Genomic DNA, 22238 nt, shown 5'->3' with positions numbered 1-22238 from the left:
GTGCATCCTCGAAGATCCTTTTGGCTTTCATATTCTTCAATTCATAACACAAGTCACCCAGAAAAGCATTGTGCACCCTTCTAAAATCTTGTAAGGCCTTATCCTTTTGTAGCATGGGATAGAACTCATATACGGAAACATCCTCCTTAGTGAGCTATTTCAGTATTCCAACCAACTCCTTAACACAGGCCAAACAATACAAGATATACGAAGACATGAAGAAGTTTGGTTTGAACTATTTATCCATACTCAGTTGTTCTCTCATTGAATCACCAATCAATTCAGCCCAATCCAAATATTGCTTCCCTTCCAAAACCAGCTGCATGTAACAATAAATCCAGTCGTTGAAACTATAAGCTTCAGTGGATCCTCTGGCTCAATGCAACAAAAGCATTACATCATGAATGTGAGGCAACATGTGATTCTTATTAGGATTCTTGGGTAACCTGGAACCACCTCTTTGAGGAACCTTCAACTAGAATTTTGCTACATTGTTACGGTGTCCGGTTCTATCTACGTTGAACTCAGTGATTGACTGAGCAAGGGAAAAGTTGGAGAACTGGTAATCAGGTATCTTGAACACTGAGGAAATTACTTCATGATTTTTGGCAAGAAGGGTTTCACCATTGTCTCTCCTAATGGTTTCAGACACTGGGTCGTATCTAGCAATACATTCCCAAATCAATTCTGGGCAAGGAATGGCTGGGGGAAAAGCTACAACTTCTATGAGACTGCTACTCAAAATCTCCACACCGAAAGACTTGTCAATTCCCTTGAACACCCTCTCTTTCAACACCTCAAGATTTTCCCCTTTTAGGTCAGTATCACTAACTATGGGTTTAGTGGATGCCAGGCTAAAAATGTTTCCAAACAAATGTAGTGTGGACTTCATAATTTAAAACAATAAGCCTAAACCGGTTGCAGCAAAACTTTCTGTAAGAGAGAAAATGCAAGAAAAAACCACTGGAGAGAACAAGAAAAAGACTCACCTTCATACTTGAACAACCAGACGACGAGTAGCAGCAAACAAGACTCCTATCCAGGAAAAACAAAAACGCAACGGTGAGGAACAAATGCAGAGCACTAATACTCCTTCATACCTTATTAGTGAAGGCAATGATACAGAAAAATTGAATGCAATAATTCCAATTTTCAGTCTGAGTGTGTTAAGTTTGTGGATTGGACATCACACGCATGCATTGAATGCATGGTGGCATTTTTGAAGTAACCGCCAGTTCCTGAAATGATTTCTTACTTCAAAAATCTAGGAATCGACGTCACTTAAAACATGGTTCAGCTTCCACATATTTGGTAATGAATGCACCATCAAATCATTAAAACCCATGGGACCCACCATCTTCATACACATATGAACATCCTGAACAGACTTCATGGGCATTCAAGTAGTTCAAGATGTACGCCACGCTCAAGAAAAATCTTGCCAAGAAAACTAATTATATCAAGCTGCTGACCACTTGTGCTATATTGAACATGTTGAACACATTTGAACCTCTTGAACTTGGTTCAATGAGTTCAAAACCCGAAGAGAAATAAAGTAACATATCACCAAACAAGAAACTTTTAGAGAGATGCTGCAAGACACTTAGAGAAAATATTAGTATGAAAAACCTCCCTGAACACCTAGGAACCTATGGAACCTAAATGAACCTGTTGAACCCAGTTCAATATGGTTCAACGTGTTCACAGAGCTCAACCAATTACCTAAACTTGACATTTATGATTGAAAAAGAATTTACAAACATACTAAGGACTTGAACCGAGGTGTCACAAGAAATATTAGGACTCTGAATGGAAATTTTATAGGATGACTCGCTCTTATCATGAGGAATAAATGAAGCAGTAACAATAAGCTAACATACAATAATTAAAAAACATTATTCTTTCTTTTCTTTTCTCATGCACATTAATTAATTTTCTAAAAAAAGAATTAAAACAATATTTTAATTCTAATTAATCCTTTTATTCATTTATTTAATTATAACTTTAGAAAATAATAAATACAATTAATCTAATTTATTTTTCTATTTAAATAAAAATATATTTCTAATACCATGCAGCTTAATTTAATAATTTCTTTAATTAACTAAATTTATAATCTCAATGCATAAACAATACAATAATGAGATAATTTCATAAACTTAATCAATTAATTAATTAAATCCACTAAAACACTCAAATTAAACAAATCTCAAGCAATTACCCATAAAAGATAAAATGATAAAATACGAAGACTGAACTAACTGACAAGATGACCAACTGACGACACTCATACGAGTGTAACTGAGTAAAATAGGGTCAACTACTATCTCCTTCATTTCCATCGAAAAATATAAGGCATGCTCAGACCTGTGAAGCCAGGTGGAGACGATACCCTATACCTACCCGATACTTGTACCTGAAATATCCTGCATCACCGAACCACACATGCATATATATACAATGTAGAAAACACAGCATACACACCGATGAAGGAGAATCGCGACGTTCCCTGTCTCACCGAAATGAGTGAAGGAAAATTGTCCCCTTGCATCCAATACACTCACAAACACACAACATATAATTACACATTGCATAGATAAAGTAAAATGTCAATACATAGCAATAATCCATAAAATGCCATAAATCACAAATACTGAAATACTGCAAATAAATTATACATCTCATCTCCAGATAAAGCATTATGTCATAAAAATCTGAATAATATATCATGGTAATGTATCCACTGAAAAAAACCAATAATAAAATGTGAGTCTAATGAGTTCAAACAAGTAGGGGTACTATATTGTCATAGCATATATATAAACTATGTATTTCAAATTTTGACCCCGCCTGTGCAGGAGCACGACATAGCATACTGCACCGAGACCCTAACTGAATAGTTGCACTGAGAACCACTACATACAGCCCCTGGTTGGAGAGTTGTGAGATTCATTGGATGAGTGCTACAAGGATATTGAGTTGAGGAGGAAGTCTAGGAACCATTTGGCAGGAGGAAAGCCAGAGCAAGAGATGAGGGCACTCAAAAAGGGAGAATCGACCAAGGGACAATGACTGTAAGTGATTTTTCCCCACATTTAGAAATTACATTCAAAATATTTTATAGATCAGTCCTTAAAACCAATTGTTAAACCTTCCAAATCATAACCATAATTTATTGACTACACCTAGGGCTTTAGTCATAATAACATAGCTACAAACATCATCTAATAAGTTTAAGCTACATCAAAAAAACTTGTACTGCTCTGGTTGATCTTTAAGAACAACAACATTTTATCCTCACACAATGAAGATATCTCTTCCTTCTGCCTTTTCAGCAAACTTGTCATCTTGACAAAGTTTTAAATATTTGAGCTCATATTTGTTACAATATTGTTATTAAATAGCTTTTTATTGTAGGAGAAGTAATTTTTCTGGTATAACATATGCTTTTTTTTGGATTGATAATTGGTATTTATATTATTGAATAAGAAAATGAGTACATTTGAACTAGAGAAAAGTGGTTTCATAAAACCACCAGTCAGCCCTACCACCCAAAAAATAATTTTACAAAACCGCCTATTCAAACCAGATGCAGAAATCCCCATGGCATATAAAAGAACCCCATATGGACACACCCAACAATACAAAATTAGTGTCCATGACACCAGCTCAAATTTATAGAGTTGGGGACAAAGTCCCAGACACCAAAGACATAAAACAACATTTTATCAAACAGGAGCCAGACCAAGAAAACTACAGTCCAAACCTATTGGCATTTGATGAACCAGTATGATGATAATGTATGCTGTCATTGATGTCAATAAGTGCAAGTGAACCGGTGTCAGGATTTCACTAAGTGTGACTACCTGTTGGTAGTCTTAGCTCTAGGGTTTTTCGGTTTGGCAATCTAGCTTGTGCGATGCAACCGATGATATTCTATGATGAGTTAGCTAAGAAATGAGGATGAGATCAAGATGCCATGTCATTTTTGTGCACGTGAAGGATTTCCTTGAGGATCTTGCATATGAAGATCAACTACATTAAATGTCTACCTTGGGAATGAACATGCTTCTTAGCGGTATGAGAATAAAGCGTGATGGGTTACTGATTTCTATGTGCAGTAGAAAATGGATGATGCAGAATGACTTATGATCTGTTTGAGATTATTTCATTCTATGTAATGTGTTTGGATGGTTAGGATTGGATCGCTTGTAATTGTAAACCTAAGATGCTTAGGGTTTAGGGTTTATGTTACCGACCTAATTGTTGTCTATAAGGATGATTAGTTCTGATATTGTTGTTGTTGGCAAAAGTTGTGTATGTAATCGAGTGATGAGATACTTGTCATACCAGTGAGAGAAAATTGCAGAGTGTGATTGCAGAGTAGAGGAACTGAAAAGGATCTCCCTTAGCATATAGTGCTATTATTAGATCAGAGTTTTATCTATTGTCTTCTAACAATTTCAACAAAAGGAAAATCCCTTTGCCGGGTAGCTTTAACAGGCTTATTGTAAAACCTCTAACCAGGTGACTCAAGTTCATGGAGTTCTTTAAATCCTCTAGCAAGGTAACCTTTAATAGGGTTTCAACCTTTAACAAGGTATATAGCTATCCCTTAACCGGGTGATCTTTAATAGGATCGGTTCCTAGTAGAACCTTATTGTAAAGTCTTTAACTGGACTAGGCTCCTAACAGAGCGAGCTCCAAAAGAGTTCAAAACAAGCTTGTGGGTATTCATCCCCACCGTGGTTTTTCCCATTTGGGTTTCCATGTGAAAAATCTGTGCGTCATGAGTTGTGCATTTTTCATGTGATGATTAAGTATTCTTTGTTTGAGTGATTATGCATGCAGAGCTAATGGTTATGGTATTGCTGATATACCACATGCATATGTTTATGGGTGAAGTAGTTATCAAGTATTGAATGTATTTGAAGTGTTTAGTTTTACTGGTTTATGTTGTCTAAAGTCTTACTATGTTTAACTGGCATTGCCATGGTTAAGTTCAGTAATGAAGACAACCGGTTAGCATTGTCTTAACTTGATAAGTTTTAGAGAAGTTTTTGTATGTACTCATTCACCCCCCCCTCTTAGTACTAGTTAGGGTATTTTTTGTTCATCATTATTCATCAAAACCAAGCACAACAATTAACCCATAAGTGGCTTGTACGTTGGATCATTGTTGAAGTCAGAGAGGTACGTCATTACTTGTTCCATCCTCTGCCTTGGTCGCAGCTCTCGACCCACCTCCGCTCTGGCCACCTCATGCAAATCCCACAGAATCTCCTTCATCCTCATCAAATTAGAAATTTTTTTGAATGCTTCCCACCCATGATGAGTCAGGTCCCTACAATGAGTCTTCAAGCCATCCTCTTGCCATCGGATAAAAGGTAATGGCACACCTGGTACATCCCGGCCTGAAAAGCTCCTAATGCCCACACCTAGAATTGCTCGTTCACAGATATCATCCAAATTCAACAGGTAGTCTGAATCAATCAAAGTTATCAAATCCCTCTTAACCTTCTCCACCTCTTCCTCAAATTGCAACCCCCAAGAAGCAATCAAAATTACACTTCCATGTTAGTCTGATATCGATGACTCACATGGACAAAATCTTCCCCAAGCAACATTTTAACTGCTTCATACAGACAATGATCTTTGAAAAGGAAAAGACCTTTCATCCTCCTATCTATTATCTTGCCCAAAAATGGCACCAATTTCTTGTCAGTCAAGAATTTGAAATTTGCTTCCATTATGCAATGACCAAAACCACCCTACACTTGCAGCTTTGAGCAAGAAAACAAAAGTGACAGCCACAAAAAAGTCCAAGGCTTTAAATGCATTAACATCGGTCATTGGAACTAAAGGATTTATATGCACCAATTTCTTGTCAGTCAAGAATATGAAATTCTCTTCCATTATGCACTAACCAAAACCACCCTACACTTGCATCTTTGAGCAAGAAATTAAAAGTGATGACCGCAAATAATCCCAAGGCTTTAAATGCATTAACACATGAAACATCATTCCTCGCATCTACCAGACTATGTGCACTATCCTTCTGCATGGGCTGGCATTAAATACACATTTGTATATTAGAAATAATAATAATAGTATATTAGAAATAATAATAGTATACTAGAAATAATAATAGTATATTAGAAATAATGGATTAACATTTTGTGGATTAGACTGAGCAGTAGTTTGGGGCAACAATTAGAGACAAACCAACTTACACCTTCGACCCAAAGAGGATTTATATAGTCATTGCAGCCCCTCACCAACTGTTTTAACCAGCTTTCTAATTAGTTGGTTGTTTGGGAAACAAAATTCTACTTTTTGCACCAAAATTGCAAAGTTGCTCATTTTCAGCTTTTGAGCAATTTTGACAACTTTTACAATTTTCAACCAAATGATCTTCTATCAACCTAGACTCCTTAAACATGTTAAATATGACATAAAACCATGATTTACATTAATTTCATCACTTTTGGCCACCTCTGGAGGCATTGACTAGTGTTGACCAACTTGACCTATTCAAGACCTAATTGGCCTAGACATGACAAAAAATGGCACAATGGCCTTACAACTTTGATCCAATACATGGAATGACCTAAAAACTCCACCATTTCAGGCCTCAAACTGATGATGAAATTAGAAATCCACATTTTCTCTAAAAATCAATGCCTGAACTAATGAATGATACAAAGAACTTGCATTCTAACTCAAAGTTCACTTAACTAAAACTCCCAACCTTTAGTCATTTCTATGTGCATGTTTATGGTAGTTCAATCTACTAAAAAATACTATCATGCTTGCACTTTCATTTCTCATAGAAGGTGATCATATCTCCATGTTGCATTGTCTAATCTCAAACTTACTGTCATGTGCCTCTGTATTTATAACCTGATTTCTATCGCAATCCTGATTCTTCACTCCTCATTACCTGTCTGCAACACTGTATCACCATTGTAATGAGCCTCTGTGCATGCCTTATGACTATTACATATTTGAATGCCTTTGAGTTCTTTTTTTCTTTGATAGACTTGATCTTCTTATCTCTCTATGACTATACTTTATCTTTGATTTCCTTTGCGACAAGGATTTTATGGACTACAACTGGCATTGATGAAATCTCCTTGTATTGCCCTTAAGTTTGGGGCCTTGAAATGGAGTGTACACCTTATGATGGCACTGTCTACTTTGTGTTATACAATATTCTCATTTCTCCAACTCAAATGATTATCTTTTATTACTAGATATATCTTTGTAAGTGCTTTCTTTGTTAATCATTATCTACTTGAGTTGCATATGCCTAAGATTGAAATATTGTTCTTGATAGACTTGTTGCTCACTATTTTGTTGAGTTTTCCTTAGGTACATGCACTATCACATGTTGCCCTTTAAACAAGGTCTAGGACTATACCTAACCCTACACTATTATCCATGACTACATACTGAGTTCTAGGTCTCTATCTTTATAATATCCTTCTTTGATAGTATTTTTAAACAACAATATGACTATTTGTATGACTATTTATGAATGCTTTATGTACTAGCTACAAGAATTTTTTGGCATTTACTATTATGATTCCTTATGATAAGTCTTCTCATGCATTCTTGTAGCTATTTCAACTTTATCTTCTTGATAATGAAGTACCTACCGTGCTTAATCCTTTGTAAGGTCACTAATATTAATGTTGCTGATATTAATCCTTTGTAATTGGAAAAAATCAACCCCATGGTAACATCGACAAGTAGAAGCATGTGATCAAGATAGCATACACCATTTAAGTCCATCAACAGAACACACACTACCAGCAATGGAGAAATCTTGTCTTGATGATAGCTAATGAGGCTATTAGTACGACTTATCCCGATGGACGCTGGAAAAAAGTAAAATGCATCAGCAAAAGGGTACAACGATAAACGGTCATCCGTGTAGACAAAAGCAGTTAGGATTTTTTTTTTTAAATGTTGGGGAAGGTCAAAATTTTGACTAATACCACAAGACAATCGATGATGTTGCCATACCTGCGATGACAAAAACATCACAAGATGTAGCCTCCTTCGTCATCTTAATCATCAAAATTCTAACATCTCCTTGAAGATGGTCCATTGGTAGAACACACACTAGCGGCAATGGAGAAATTTTGTCTTGCCGATAGCCGATGAGGCTATCGATAAGCCTTATCTTGGTGAAAACTGGGAAAAGTAAAATTCATCGGTAAAGGTTACGACATTAAAGGGTCATCGAGAAAGGTTACAACTAGCGGCAATAGAGAAATCTTGTCTTGTCGATAGTCGATGAGGCTATCGGTAAGACTTATCCTGATGAACACTGCCAAAGTAAAACTTCATCGACAAAGGTTACGATGATATATAAAGGGTCATCGACAGAGGTTATGGCAATAAAGGATACAACAAGGTCGTAATTTTGACGTCTCCTTGTCAAAAAAAAATACCACAGGTGCATACAAATTTTTGACGTGAATCTCGTCGTCAGAATCACCGACGAAAAATAAGCGACGAACAAATACGTTAGAATTCCGACATTCAACTGTCTAAATTCCTGACGAAAAATCATCGGAAAACTGCTCCAAATGTACTAGTGGAGGGACATACTGAATTTGATACATTTCCTAATGACCATTCTATAGCCTTATACCTCAATGCAATTGAGCCCACAACAACTTCCACCAGGGATTTCACTAACGCATTTCCAATCAAGTGGGTGCCAAATCTCCTAGTCACAAAAGTAAAAAAATAAAAAAATAAAATATCAGTTCTAATGTTGAAAACCATTTATTGGAAACATTAGACCAAGGAAAAGTAAAAAGAAAGCACACATCTAATTGTGAAAACCTCCTTGAGGCACCGGAAGATGGGACATTTGAAACCTTAACTAAATATTATCAAGAGAGATCATCTATACTGATTGAACCAATAGAGGCAATCAACATTGGCACAATAGATAAACCAAAGGTTCTACATCTAGCAACCTCTCTATCAGAACAAGAAAGCAAAAATATCTGGAATTTTTCAAAAGACGACAACTTGATTTCGCCTAGTCATATGGAGACATGCCTATTAGATTCAATTACAGTCCCAAATACATTGAGAGGGGGGGGGGGGGGGTGAATCAGTGTCTAACCGATTGAATGAATATTTAAGCTTATTTATAACTTTGCAACACAAAATAGTGTATCGGTAAATAAGAATAAATGCAATAAACACAAATATCAGAGACATCATAGAAATACACCATAACACAATATATTTTAACGAGGAAACCCAGTATGGGAAAAAACTCAGTGAGATTTGTGACCCACAATATTTACTCACTGGCCAATGAATAAATACTACTTACGATGAGGGGCCTGCATATGCAGGGAGGCCAACAGCCTAGAGCTCATTGCTCAATGAAGAGTCTCAGTAACTACAACATGGATAATTAAATCCAATACAATGTACTACTCAAAACAACATCTCTAATGCCAGGTTTAGTATCAGTTTAAGCTCAGTCAGATACCTTAACTAAAAACCTTCGCTGCCGCTAAAAACAATTATCTTCTACCATACATTTCTTTCTTTTTATCTATCTCAAAATGATCTATAAGATCTCATACATATATGAGTCTATTACAATATACCAAGTCGGCTTACAAAAGATAATTATATTACAATAAACAAAAGTTCATCCCATGTCGGCCTGAGTGCCGGTATGCTTTGTTGCCAATGTAATCTGAATGTAGGTGTAAGCACCTATCGGTGCTGGTGTCTGCCAGTGTATGGTATATGTTGGTGCATGTAGAAACCTATTGTCAGTTGGTTGCCAGTTGGTTGCCATCAATGACAACATCAACTATTCTCATTAGAGTGTAGAATACCAACAATCTCCCCCTTTGGCATTGATGGCAACAATCATGAGAAAAATCCAAAACTGTTATCCCAAAACTGAAATCCAAAAAGATGTGCTCCCCTTGAGCAAGTGATCTCCTTTGTATATGCATGCATTTTTCTCTCCACTACTCACCCTTTGACATAAATGACAATGGATGTCATAAATAATCAAAAGAGTACAAAAAATGCTACCTCAAGGTCTGTAACTGGTTGGTTACTAACTGGAAAATGTCCACCAAAACTATATTCAAACTCCACATAAACTTGTTGTTGTCAGTTAGAGTTGCCTCAATCTGCTGGATCATAATGGTGAGATAGTGCATTTGCTACTCTGGTGATCACTCTCCTTGTACTATTGCCTTAGATAATTCAACTCTCTGAGTAAAAAGATTTTCCAATTTTGGACCAAGTTTACTTTTGAGTTCCCAGGCATTGGACCTTATCCTTACCTTCTTTTTCTCAAGTCTCTCCAACTTTTCCTCAAAAACTGTCATTTCCTGCTCAAAAACTGATATAATTCCAGATGAACCTATTATATTATCCACAATGTCATCAATTTCTTTTTGTGTCTTCTTAATCTCCTCATCAATGTCCTCTGTCAAACAATGAGGTTTACATGCTTCTCTATATAACTCCTTATACTCCAAAATTGTAGAATTAAGTACCGGTAAAAGTGTGTTCAAGTGATCAGTACATTTCTTTATGGTGTTCTCAAAGAATGTATTTTTTCTCTTGTTAAACTCTCTCCTTAATGGTATCCTCATTCACCTTATCTATGGTTATTACATTATCAGATGTGTCCAATTTACCTAAAGAATCATTAATGTGATCTATCTTACAATTTGGTGTAATCATCTTCAGGATAGGTAAGGTGTTATCAATTGCCTTAAATGCTAAGGCATTGCAATCAGTTATCCTTTTAATAGAATCCAATAGAACCTATGTGATGTTAGTAGGTCTTAATTCTCCTATTGATGTGCTAGATTCAGCAATGGGTTTTTTTTCAAGAGATGTTTGTCCAATTACCTTTACTATATCCTCTTTATTTCCATCAGATGCATCCACTTTACTTACAATTTCTTCCGGTGGATCTATATGTCTCTGTACCTCTACCTTTAATGGTTTCTCAAATTGATTAAGCACCTCTGTAACTGTTGGTTTCCTAGACTCAACATGAACCTCTGCCTCAGATTGGTTTTCAATCTATATAACTATCAGTTTCTCTCATTATGGTTGCCCTAAGTTAGTTGTCTTGTCCTCTATAGGTTTCTCAGTTACCGATTGCTCTGCTTGGGCTGGTATCTCAGTGTTCTAAGAATAAACAATTTGTGTTGGTATCTCAATCTCATGAGAGTCTACTATGTGTGTCGGTATCTTAGAGACCTTATTGTCTTTGAGATCATCTTCCTTAACCTCTATAGTCTCTTTATCCACCATAATGTTTATATTATGTGTATCCACATTCATGGTAAAGAGTATCTCTAACTCTGGGTTAGTATCATCATGAGTCATACTATTAGTATCCATATCCAGTGGATCAGCTGTATGAACCAGTGATGTTGAAGTTAATGGAGGGGTGTCCTGAGCTAGTGGAGGGATGTTATCTGTTACTTTTATAGAAGGTACACCACCTATTTTACATTTTCCCTTGTCTTTCTGATATACCTTTGATATTCATGACATTTTCCTTAATTTCACTGGACTTTTTAGAGGCATCTCTGATAAACTTGTCTCTTTTCTTCCTTTCATTAGGCATAGATACATTACTTGCAATAGTTTATGCATTACCAAATATTCCTTCGAATGGCTCCATAGGTGCATCAAGTAGAGTGTTTTCATATGTTTCCAGAATAGGTAGGTCTACCTCATAACCCATCTCAGTAACCCAAATAGTTCTAGGGATTACTACTTCCATCCAAGTCTCATCTCACTTAATGACAAAATAGATTTTTTTGTCATACTTATCAACTATGCTCTGCGGTAATCTCTCTCTTGCTCTCATCTTAGTTTGAAATGTTTTGAAGTAATCTGCAATGTTCTTATCACGGTCAGTGCCCATACTAGTGAAAGTTTCCTATATCTATTTTCCTACCAGGATGTCATAACCAAAATCCTTGTGACCTATGTCGGGTATCTCTTTGGTAAAGTATAGCATTAAGCATACTAGTAGGTTCCCAAAATGCAAAGTACCTTTCTTATCTCCCTTGATCTTCTTCAAATTGTCAATTAGTTTATCCTTGATCCATTCACAAACATCTATCTTAGCATTATTATTCACCATCTCATATGCATTGTGAATACAAAGCCTAGAAACCAAATTCAGTCTATTGGCATGTGTTACTTTATATCCAAGTATCATACTAATATATATCACATTTACGTCCTTAACATCATTCACTCTAAGTGACTTGCTATCAAATGTGGCTCCAGTTAACTCCATAACATTGTTAGGTATTTTCTTGGTTTTATCAGGCCTACTACCGGTTGAAGGTAAACCAGTGACTACCTTAATTTCTTCCTTGGTTATCTTGCAAACAGATTCTAACCATATGAACTCTCCATGGACTCTGCTTAATACAAGTCTTACAACCTCCTTTGTAAATTTGGGAATGTTTAGAATTTCTACAAAACCTAAGTCTTCCACAATCTTATGTTCAGGTTTAATGCACCATGTTCATCGGTAATAACCTCATTAAATATTTTCTTCAAATCCTCAGTCCCTAGGTTTTCTATGTTGCAATGTATGTAGATTCTAGGGTCTTTAGCAAATGCTACACCCTTCAGAATTTTTGAAAAAGCTCTGACAGAATCATCCTGCTTTGCAATCTTAAGGATAATCTTAAACACGGGTCTAGGGTGTTTGATGTTTTAAAAAATGATAGGTTTTGCAATAAACTCAGGAACAAAAGATGAGGTTGTCATTATGATAAATACCTCTTAACTAAAGTTCTCTGAATTCTTGAAAATCACTTTGCATCTTTGCCTTAGGATGCCCTTGCTCAGTTTTGCACTCTCTAATTGTTTGAATGCCTGGTGGGTAGAAATGAGGGATTTTACGATGCTTTATAGCTAAAAAGACTCTTTAAAACTGCATTAAATTCTTGTCGGTTAAGTGAAAACTTAACACATTTGCTGGTAAAGAAGAAATGTATCTTCTCACCATCAACTAAGGATAGAATGCATGATTTTGAACTTGTTGCAATACCCCCTAAGGATTATTCCTCAATTAGATGAAGAATCTCCTACTGGTGGAGGGTTACTCTGTTCTACCAGTGCAGAGATAGATTCATCAACTTTCTGATCACTCTTCTTAATCCATTATTTTGAAAAATTCTTGCTTTACTTCATCTACCTTTTCTTTCCCCTTCAAACTAGATCCTTTATTATTTACCAGTATAGTCTTGCTTCTACAAAATTTTGCAATATGTCCAATCTTGTTACATGCATAACAAGTTACAGTATTCCTCTGAATAGATTTTCCATATCCTTGACCGGTTTGTGATCTGCATTGATTAGATAAATACCCAAATCTACCACAAACATAGCATTTCACATTTATTCTGCAATTTTCTGAATTATGACCAACTTTGTTACATTTGGAACATTGACTGGTGGGTGAGTTTGTATTTTGATTATTTCTAAATCTACACTGGTTTTCTCTATGACCATATTTGTTGCAATTAAAACATTTCCTATTAAATTTATAAGCATTAGGTTGTCTTATTGGTTTGTTCTGATCTTGATTATTCGCAGTACTATAACTTTCTCCATGTTCAAATCTAAGTCCATTTGTATCTCCATCAAGTTTTTGTATTTTCAGCATGTAATCAAGCCTTTTTGAACTTTTCTTGAATTTGTCTTTGTGTTCATTTGTAGTAACCAACTCATTTTCCATAATTCCAACTTGTCTTGTAAGCTCCTCTTTATCATGTTGCATGTGAATCAGATCTGTCTTTAGTATATCATTTTCATGACCAAGTCTCAGATTTTCATTTCCTACATCATTAAGTCTCCTAGTCAAGTCTTCTTCATTCTTCTTCCTATCTTCAATATCCTTACATAACCTCATATTCATATCTTGCATTTCATTTTTCATATTACTGTTCTCTTGTCTCAACTTATTTGCAATGTCTCTAAGAGTTTCCTTTTCATCATCATCAATCTGCATTTTCTCATGAAGTTCCTTTCTCTTATTTTGTGCTATAACCAGGTTCTCCTGAAGTCCTTTAATGAATTCCTTAGTAGTCCTTAGATCATCTTCAAGTTTGATATTCTTCAATTTTTCTACATCAAAATCTTCAAGAGCTCCTTCCAACTATTTTCTTAAGTTCTCCATCTGTACTAGTTTCAGAATCTTCCTCAAGATGTTAGGTTTTTTCAAATAGAGGACCGCACTCTAATACCAATTGTGAGATTCAATGATAGTCCCAAAGACACTGAGAGGGGGAGGGGGTGAATCAATGTCTAACCAGTTGAAAGAATATTTAAACTTATTTATAACTTTGCAACCCAAACCAGTGTATCGGTAAATAAGAATAAATAGAGTAAACACAAATAATAGAGATAGCATAGAAATACACCATAACACAAGATATTTTAACGAGGAAACCCGGTGTGGGAAAAACCTTGGTGGGATTTGTGACCCACAATATTTACTCATTGGCCAATGAATAAATACTACTTACAATGAGGGGCCTGCACATGCAGGGAGGCCAACAACCTAGAGCTCACTGCTCAATGAAGAGTCTCACTGACTACAAAATGGATAATTAAATCCAATACAATGTACTGCTCAAAACAACATCTCTAATGCTAGGTTCAGTACCAGTTTAAGCTCAATCAGATACCTTAACCAAAAACCTTCGCTGCCACTAAAAACAATTATCTTCTACCATACATTCCTTTCTTTCTATCTATCTCAAAATGATGAATAAGATCTCATACATAAATGTCTATTACAATATACCAAGTCAGCTTATAAAAGATAATTATATTACAATAAACAAAAGTTCATCTCATGTCAGCCTGAGTGCTCATATGCTTTGTTGCCGATGTAATCTAAATGCCAGTGTAAGCGCTTGTCAGTGTCAGTGTCTGTTGGTGTATGATATTTGTCGGTGCATGTAGAAACCTATTGCCGGTTGGTTGCCAGTTGGTTTCCATCAATGACAACATCAACTATTCTCATTAGAGTGTAGAATGCCAACAATTCCAAGGTTGGATCTAGATCTCATAACACATCACCTATATGTCACTCCAGGAGATAAACTAGTAAAATAGAAATTGAGGAAGATGTGTCCTCATATAGCTCTCCTTGTCAAAGTGGAACTGGAGAAATTACTAGACGTGGGATTCATCAAACCTATAGCATATCCTCAAATGGTATCAAACATGGTTCCTATTTCTAAACCAGATAAAAGTATCAGAGTATGCACAAACTTTAGAGATCTCAATAATGCATGTCCAAAGGATAAATTTCCTTTGCCTAATATTGATATCATTGTAGATTTAACTATTGGACATTCCATGTTTTTTCTAATGGATGATTTCTCAGGATATAATCAGATTAAAATAGCTCTAGAAGATCAAGAAAAGATAGCTTTCACATGTCCATGGGGTACTTTATACTGGAACTTCATGTCATTTGGACTAAAGAATGTAGGTGCTACATATCAAAGAGCCATGACAACAATAATCCATGACATGATGCATACATTCATCGAAGACTATGTAGATGATATATTGACAAAATCATACAATAGAGAAGAACATCTAGAAATACTGGAAAAGATCTTTGACTAGTTAGAACAATACAAGCTAAGGCTCAATCCTAAGAAGTGTGCCTTTGGTGTCACATCAGGTAAGCTATTGGGATACATTGTTTCAGCTAGAGGTATAGAAGTATATCTGGCTAAAGTTAAAGCAATCATGGAAATGGCATCTACCAAGAATATCAGTCGACTCAGATCACTTCAAAGAAGATTGCAATCAATTAGAAGATTTGTTGCTCAGTTGGTAGATAAATGTCAACCATTTACACATCTATCACACAAGAATGTTCATTTCAAATAGGACAATCAATGTGAAAAAGCATTCAACAAGATCAAGGAATATCTCATGCAACCACTAGTTCTAATGTCACCAATTCAAGGAAAGCCATCGTTACTATATGTATCAGCCACATAAGTATCATTAGGATTTTTGCTCGCACAATAGGATAATGAAGGAAAATAACGAGCTATTTACTACATCAACAAAACATTAGTGGGATATGAGCTTAATTATTCACCAATAGAAAAAGCATACTTAGCAGTAGTGTTCGCTTCTCAAAAGTTATGACACTATCTACTCTCTCACTCCATCAAACTGATTTCTAAAATAGATCCATTAAAGTATTTTCTTGGTAAGGCGACTTTAACAAGAAGATTAAAAAAATGGGTCATGATCCGGAGTGAATTTGATATTGAATAGGTGGACAAAAAAGTTATCAAGGGACAAGTTATTGCAGACCAGCTAGCCGAAGCACCACTTCAAGATGATCATCCTGTAGACATTGAATTTCCAGATGTTGATATCCTCATAGTCACTAAATAGACATGGCAGTTGTACTTTGATGGTTCATATACCCAGCATGGATCAAGAGCAAGCATTTTATTCATCACACCGTAGGGTCACACAATTCCAAAGGCATATAAATTGAGTTTTCCATGCACCAATAATACAGTAAAATATGAATCTTTGGTCACAAGAATCAAGATGGCCATAGAATGGAATATCACACAACTACAAGTTTTTCAAGACTCTCAGCTCGTCATCAATAAAATTAATGACGATTATCAAACAAAGGATGACAAACTAATGCATTATAAAAAGATTTTAGATGATTTAAAGAAGTATTTTATAGAAGTTACTTTTGAGAAAACTCTGAGAAATGACAACAAAGCAGCAGATGTCATGGAAACACTTCCTTCTCTACTATAGACACAGGAAAATCAAGACCGTTATGAGTTCCTGGTGGAAGAATTGTTTTACCCTACCCATAACTGTCCTGATTCCCTAATTATATGTCACCTTGTTGGGCATGATTCCTCCTTCTATGGCCAAATTTATACATACCTGAAAGATAATACCCTCCCTCCTGACTTGTTAAAGATCCAAAAATGAAATTTCATTCACCAATCTTCCCATTATAATCTTGTCATTGATACCCCTTTTAAATGAGGTCTGGATGGTACTCTCTTAAGATGTCTCGAGCAAGAATAATTTGTGAAGGCCTTAAATTAAGTCCATAACAACATTTGTGGCGCTCATTCAAGTGGTCATACCCTTTCGAAAATACTCATATGCTTGGGCTATTCTTGGCCAACTATGGAACGAGATTCTTTTCAGATAGCTAAAACATGCAAACAATGTTAGATCCATGATAATTTAATTCATGCACCAACATAAGAGCTTAATGCTTTGGAAATCTCTTGGCCTTTCTGCCAATGGGGTCTTGATCTAGTAGGAAAGATAAATCCTCCTTCATCCAATGGTCACAAATTCATCCTTGTAGCTACAAAATATTTTACAAAATGGATTGAGGTGGTACCTCTCACAAATATCACAAGAAAACAAATTGTTGCATTAATCTTGAACTACCTCATATGTCACTACACTAGTAGAAATATGGTCAATAAATGACTAGGTGACTAAAAAATTTAGTCATGATAAGTAAAAATGACCAAATTTTAGTCATTTTTTTCAAGACAACTATAAATGACTAAATAAATGACTAATTTGGTCATCAAGTAAGAAAACACAACTATAAATGACTAAATAAATGACTAATTTGGTCATTAGGTAAGAAACACAACTAATTCATTAGTCACATAAATAAAAATGACTAAATAAATGACTACTACTCCTATATACTATTAGTCATGAGGTATCCCTCATTTGAGAACACATTATACAAAATTTGGACATTAAATCAACAATTTCCATCACAAGAATTGGAACATGCTCAACTACTAGGTACTTTCCCCTATTTAGCTTTTAATTGAACATGAAACACCATTGCTTTCAAACTAGGTACTTTCATGTATATGTATATAGAGAGGCAGAGGTTAAATTTTCCCAGCTTTTATCGGTTCAATTTTCCCCAAATTATTCAATGGGGGTTTGGGGGCAGCGCCCCTGGTGCGCTCCCTATTGCGATATAGGGTGGGGTCGAGGGGCAACACCCCTGCAGGGGTTTTCAAGGGCAGTGCCCCCGAAAGCTCAAATGACTATTATTATTTTATAAAGGCCTTCGTTTAATCTTTATTTGCATTTAATTGAAAACACGACTAAAAATTTGTCACACAAATAAAAAATATCTAAATAAATGACTACTCTTCTATACTATTAGTTACAAAAATAAAAATTACTAAATAAATGACTACTACTTTTATCATCATTTTCTAGTTTTTGATAAATATTTAATGATTTGGTTATGTTACATCTTTAGGCCAAAAGATAAAAATAGCCTTGTGAATAATGTAAAATGTATTCTGAAATTTAAATAAGGAAAAGCTAAAATATTAAATCAAATGTCTTTGATTTATAGGATAATGTTTGAATTTCTTATTTTTTAGGTAAATGCTTTTTCTTTATTTCAAAGATAAAAGGTGTTCAAGTTTGTTTTGAAAGAGAAAAAAATTAATTTACTTGAAAAGGCCTTTAAATTTAAAAGATAAATAATAGTTTTTATTATAGACTCCAAGGTTGAAAGTCAAAACTAAGCCCTTTAGTATTGGAGGGAAGTAAGCCTTGAACACTAAAATACCAGTTTTTATAAAAATATATCTATATTTTCTTCAAAGCTTAACTTATTAATCAATAAAATGATCTTTTTTTTTTTTAAGAACACTTATTATTGTTATATTTTATTTTATATTCAAATAAAAGGAACTAATAATTAAACACTTTTACACAATTTTTACTCATAAAATAACATGTTTTTACATAAAAAATAACTTATATTATAACTTAATTTTACCTAAACTTGTTAGTCCCTTCCTATTTCATAGGCAGACTAATGTTTTCATTTAGAAAGATCCAATTAATCCATATTTCAGGAATCATGTGGCCTCCATTTATACTATGGTTTGTGTAAATTTGCTTATATTAAAGCCAAATTTTAGCTATGCATTTCATTTTTATCATTGGTTGTTATCATTTATGCCTGTGATATTTTTTATTTTATTTTTCAGTTGAAAAACTAGGCAAATGACTACACAAAATCAAGGAGGGAGGTTTGAAAACGAGGCAAGTATTCTGCAAGGTTAAAAAATGTGGCAATGTGCAAGAGAATTTACATGATTTATCTGCGACATTACATTTTGTATTTTCATGGATTGTAGTTGTAAAACCCCTTTTTGTGTATATGATTTTTTAACCAATCTCTCTACATTTCCTGTTATCAGCATTGTTGAGGTTGCGATACAATTTGTGTAGTATATTGAGGTGAGTCGAAATACATTTTCTCACCTGATAGTCTGCATTATATTTTAAGGTTTGTTTATTTAGTTGTATTACTAGATTTGAGAAATGGTCATAAATCCACATAAATAACCCTAATCAAATAGAAATATTTTGAAGAGGGTCATAGAAAAAGCTTATTTTGATTGCTTCATGAAAATATTTTCCAATACATTTTCTCATCTACCAAAAATATTTTCCAAGATATTTTCTCATCTTCAACTCGGTATTTTATATTCAAGGTTTGTGTATTTTCCTACATTATTTGGAATCATGGAATTACATGAGAAAGAACAATTTTATTGTAAATCTTCTTTGAATCATATCCATATGGCACATGTTTTATTCAATTGTGGGTGCTCTCTTCTAATAGATCACACACTACTTTTGAAACATTTTTTCCCATCCAATGGATGACAGTGACAATAATTTATCTATTTATTTGACCACAACCAAAAAATCATTGTGGCAAAAACTTAAACAAAGTGGTGACTCCTATATTGCACTTTTGGATGTCAAATTAGTGAAGGTAGTTGCATTATTTTCCTAGCTAATCCCTCCTACTGAATCAAGTAGTGCTCTGATAAATATGAATGACTTGCTTTTTCTCAGGCACACCTATGATGGTATGATGAAAGAATAAGTATCCGGTAGAATAATGAGAGGGGGGGTGAATCAATATACTGAAAAACTGATACAAACTTCCCAATCTCAAACTCAAACTCACAAAGTAAACTTTCACTTATCAAGATCAATATTCAACATCAATGGTTAACTGTTATAACAACTTAATAGTAAACAACTTCAATCTTGTAAACATCAAAGTACTTATTCATATCTTATCAGAATAGTTAAGTAGTAAATCAAATCAATAAATAAGATCATAACCACAAAAACATTCACCACTTGACACAAATGTGTATACGTGGAAAACCCAAATAGGTAAAAACCACGGTGAGATGAGACTCATAAGGATAGCTATTTGAACTATTCTTAAGTTCGCCCTGTTAGGAGCCAAGCATGTTAAAGATTTTACAATAAGTCCTATTATGAACTGATTTTGTTAGGAATCACCTAGTTAAGGGATTTAAAAAATGCCTTGATTGAAAAGAAAAATACCATGTTAGGAGTAATCTCGGTAGAGGGTTTGAGAATCCAAGCTAATGGACCACCTTGTTAGAGTATTTAATAACCAAGCTTTTTAGAGCTTACCCGGTTAGGGGATTTCAATTCTGCTGTGATTGTTAGAAAAAAAAGGTTTTATTGATCTATCTGAATAGTGTTACATTTTCTTGATCAGATCCTTTTAAGCTTCAATCTGCTTTCACTCAAGCTGCAAATCCATTCTCCGGTTAGGCAACTACACACTCAACTAGTTTTCAGCCAACACTTTGCCAACACTTTTACAAATAACTTCATTGACCTTATATACAAATCAATTAGGTCAGTAACACAATAAAAACCTAATTCTCTCATAGAGATTACAAACAAGTCGGTTCAATCTTGATCATTAGAAATCATAACAAACTCTTCGCATTCTTCAAGAAAAATCCAACCGCTCCATGATCACTACTTCATCGGACATTGTAACTCATCACGCATTATGCATTAGATGCAATCCACTTTGCTCATTCCCTAGACAATAAACAAAAAAACAAACAAACACACCAAAAACAATCTAAACTTATCCTCATTCAATGATCACATGTGTCACCATCATTACTACTCATCATTAGATCTTAAACCAACAAACTTGATTGGTTAGGGTTTAACAAAAAAATAGCTGGTAGGGTTTACCGATTACACTGCATAGAAAAGGATTTAACCTTATACACCAGTTTACCGGTTCAACTCATAAACTAACATACCTATTTACAACATCTTCCACAAAGCTCTTCCTACCAGTTACAAGCCAATATCAATAATAACAACAATATCAGCAATATCATAAATACCATTACCGGTTCAATTGACATCAATGACAACATAACATATCATTAATGCAATCTTCATGCAAATGGCAACAACCTATTCGCAGAAAAAAAATACAAAATTAAAAAAATCCTTAAGCTCTCATGTTGACAAACTCTCCCTGTATTATGGCCAATTCATGTACACCACCTTATATCACTAAATCTAAAGTTATCTCAAATATGTGTGAAATATTTGGTATGTTTTATATTTAATAATTATTGTGTGTTCTCTTTATTGGTATAGCTATAATTGCCTAACAAGGAATCTTGTTTATATTCAAAGAAAATTTACAAGATTGTGTTATGATTTTCTTAAATGAGATCTAAGAATTTTCCTTGTTTATTCTTCACAAAAAATTTGAAAACATAACCCTTCTTGAATCCATGAGAAATTCATTTTGGAATGAATCATACCTGGAAATGGCCTCTTTTCTTGTTGGTTAATTAACATAGAGTAAAATAAGTGTTGTTGGTCATGAAGAATGGGTTCTTCTATTGAAACTAGATATAAATGGGAAAGAATAGTTTTTACTTTTTACATTTAACAGATTAGGTTGCCAATAGGGATCAGACTTAAATTTACATCTAAAAAGTAGAGGAGGTGAGCAACATTGAGAAGGATTTTTTTGTTGAATAAGATATTTAGCTGAGAGATAGGGTTTTGTGACTCAAATAATTTGCATGGCAGAGAGGAAGAAATATCGATGAAAGCAAGAAATTATATCAGTGTCCACAAATAACTATTCTTTCTTTCTCACAAAATGGGGTGAAAAGATCATAGATTGTAAAGAGTACTACATACAAAATGGTAAAGAAATATAAACAAGGTAAGATTTATGTATGTATGTATATGTAGCTAAA

The sequence above is a fragment of the Cryptomeria japonica genome, chromosome 9, assembly GCF_030272615.1.
Source record: "Cryptomeria japonica chromosome 9, Sugi_1.0, whole genome shotgun sequence".
Classification (NCBI taxonomy): domain Eukaryota; kingdom Viridiplantae; phylum Streptophyta; class Pinopsida; order Cupressales; family Cupressaceae; genus Cryptomeria; species Cryptomeria japonica.
The sequence above is the reverse complement of the archived record's forward strand: the minus strand, read 5'-3'. Positions refer to the sequence as shown.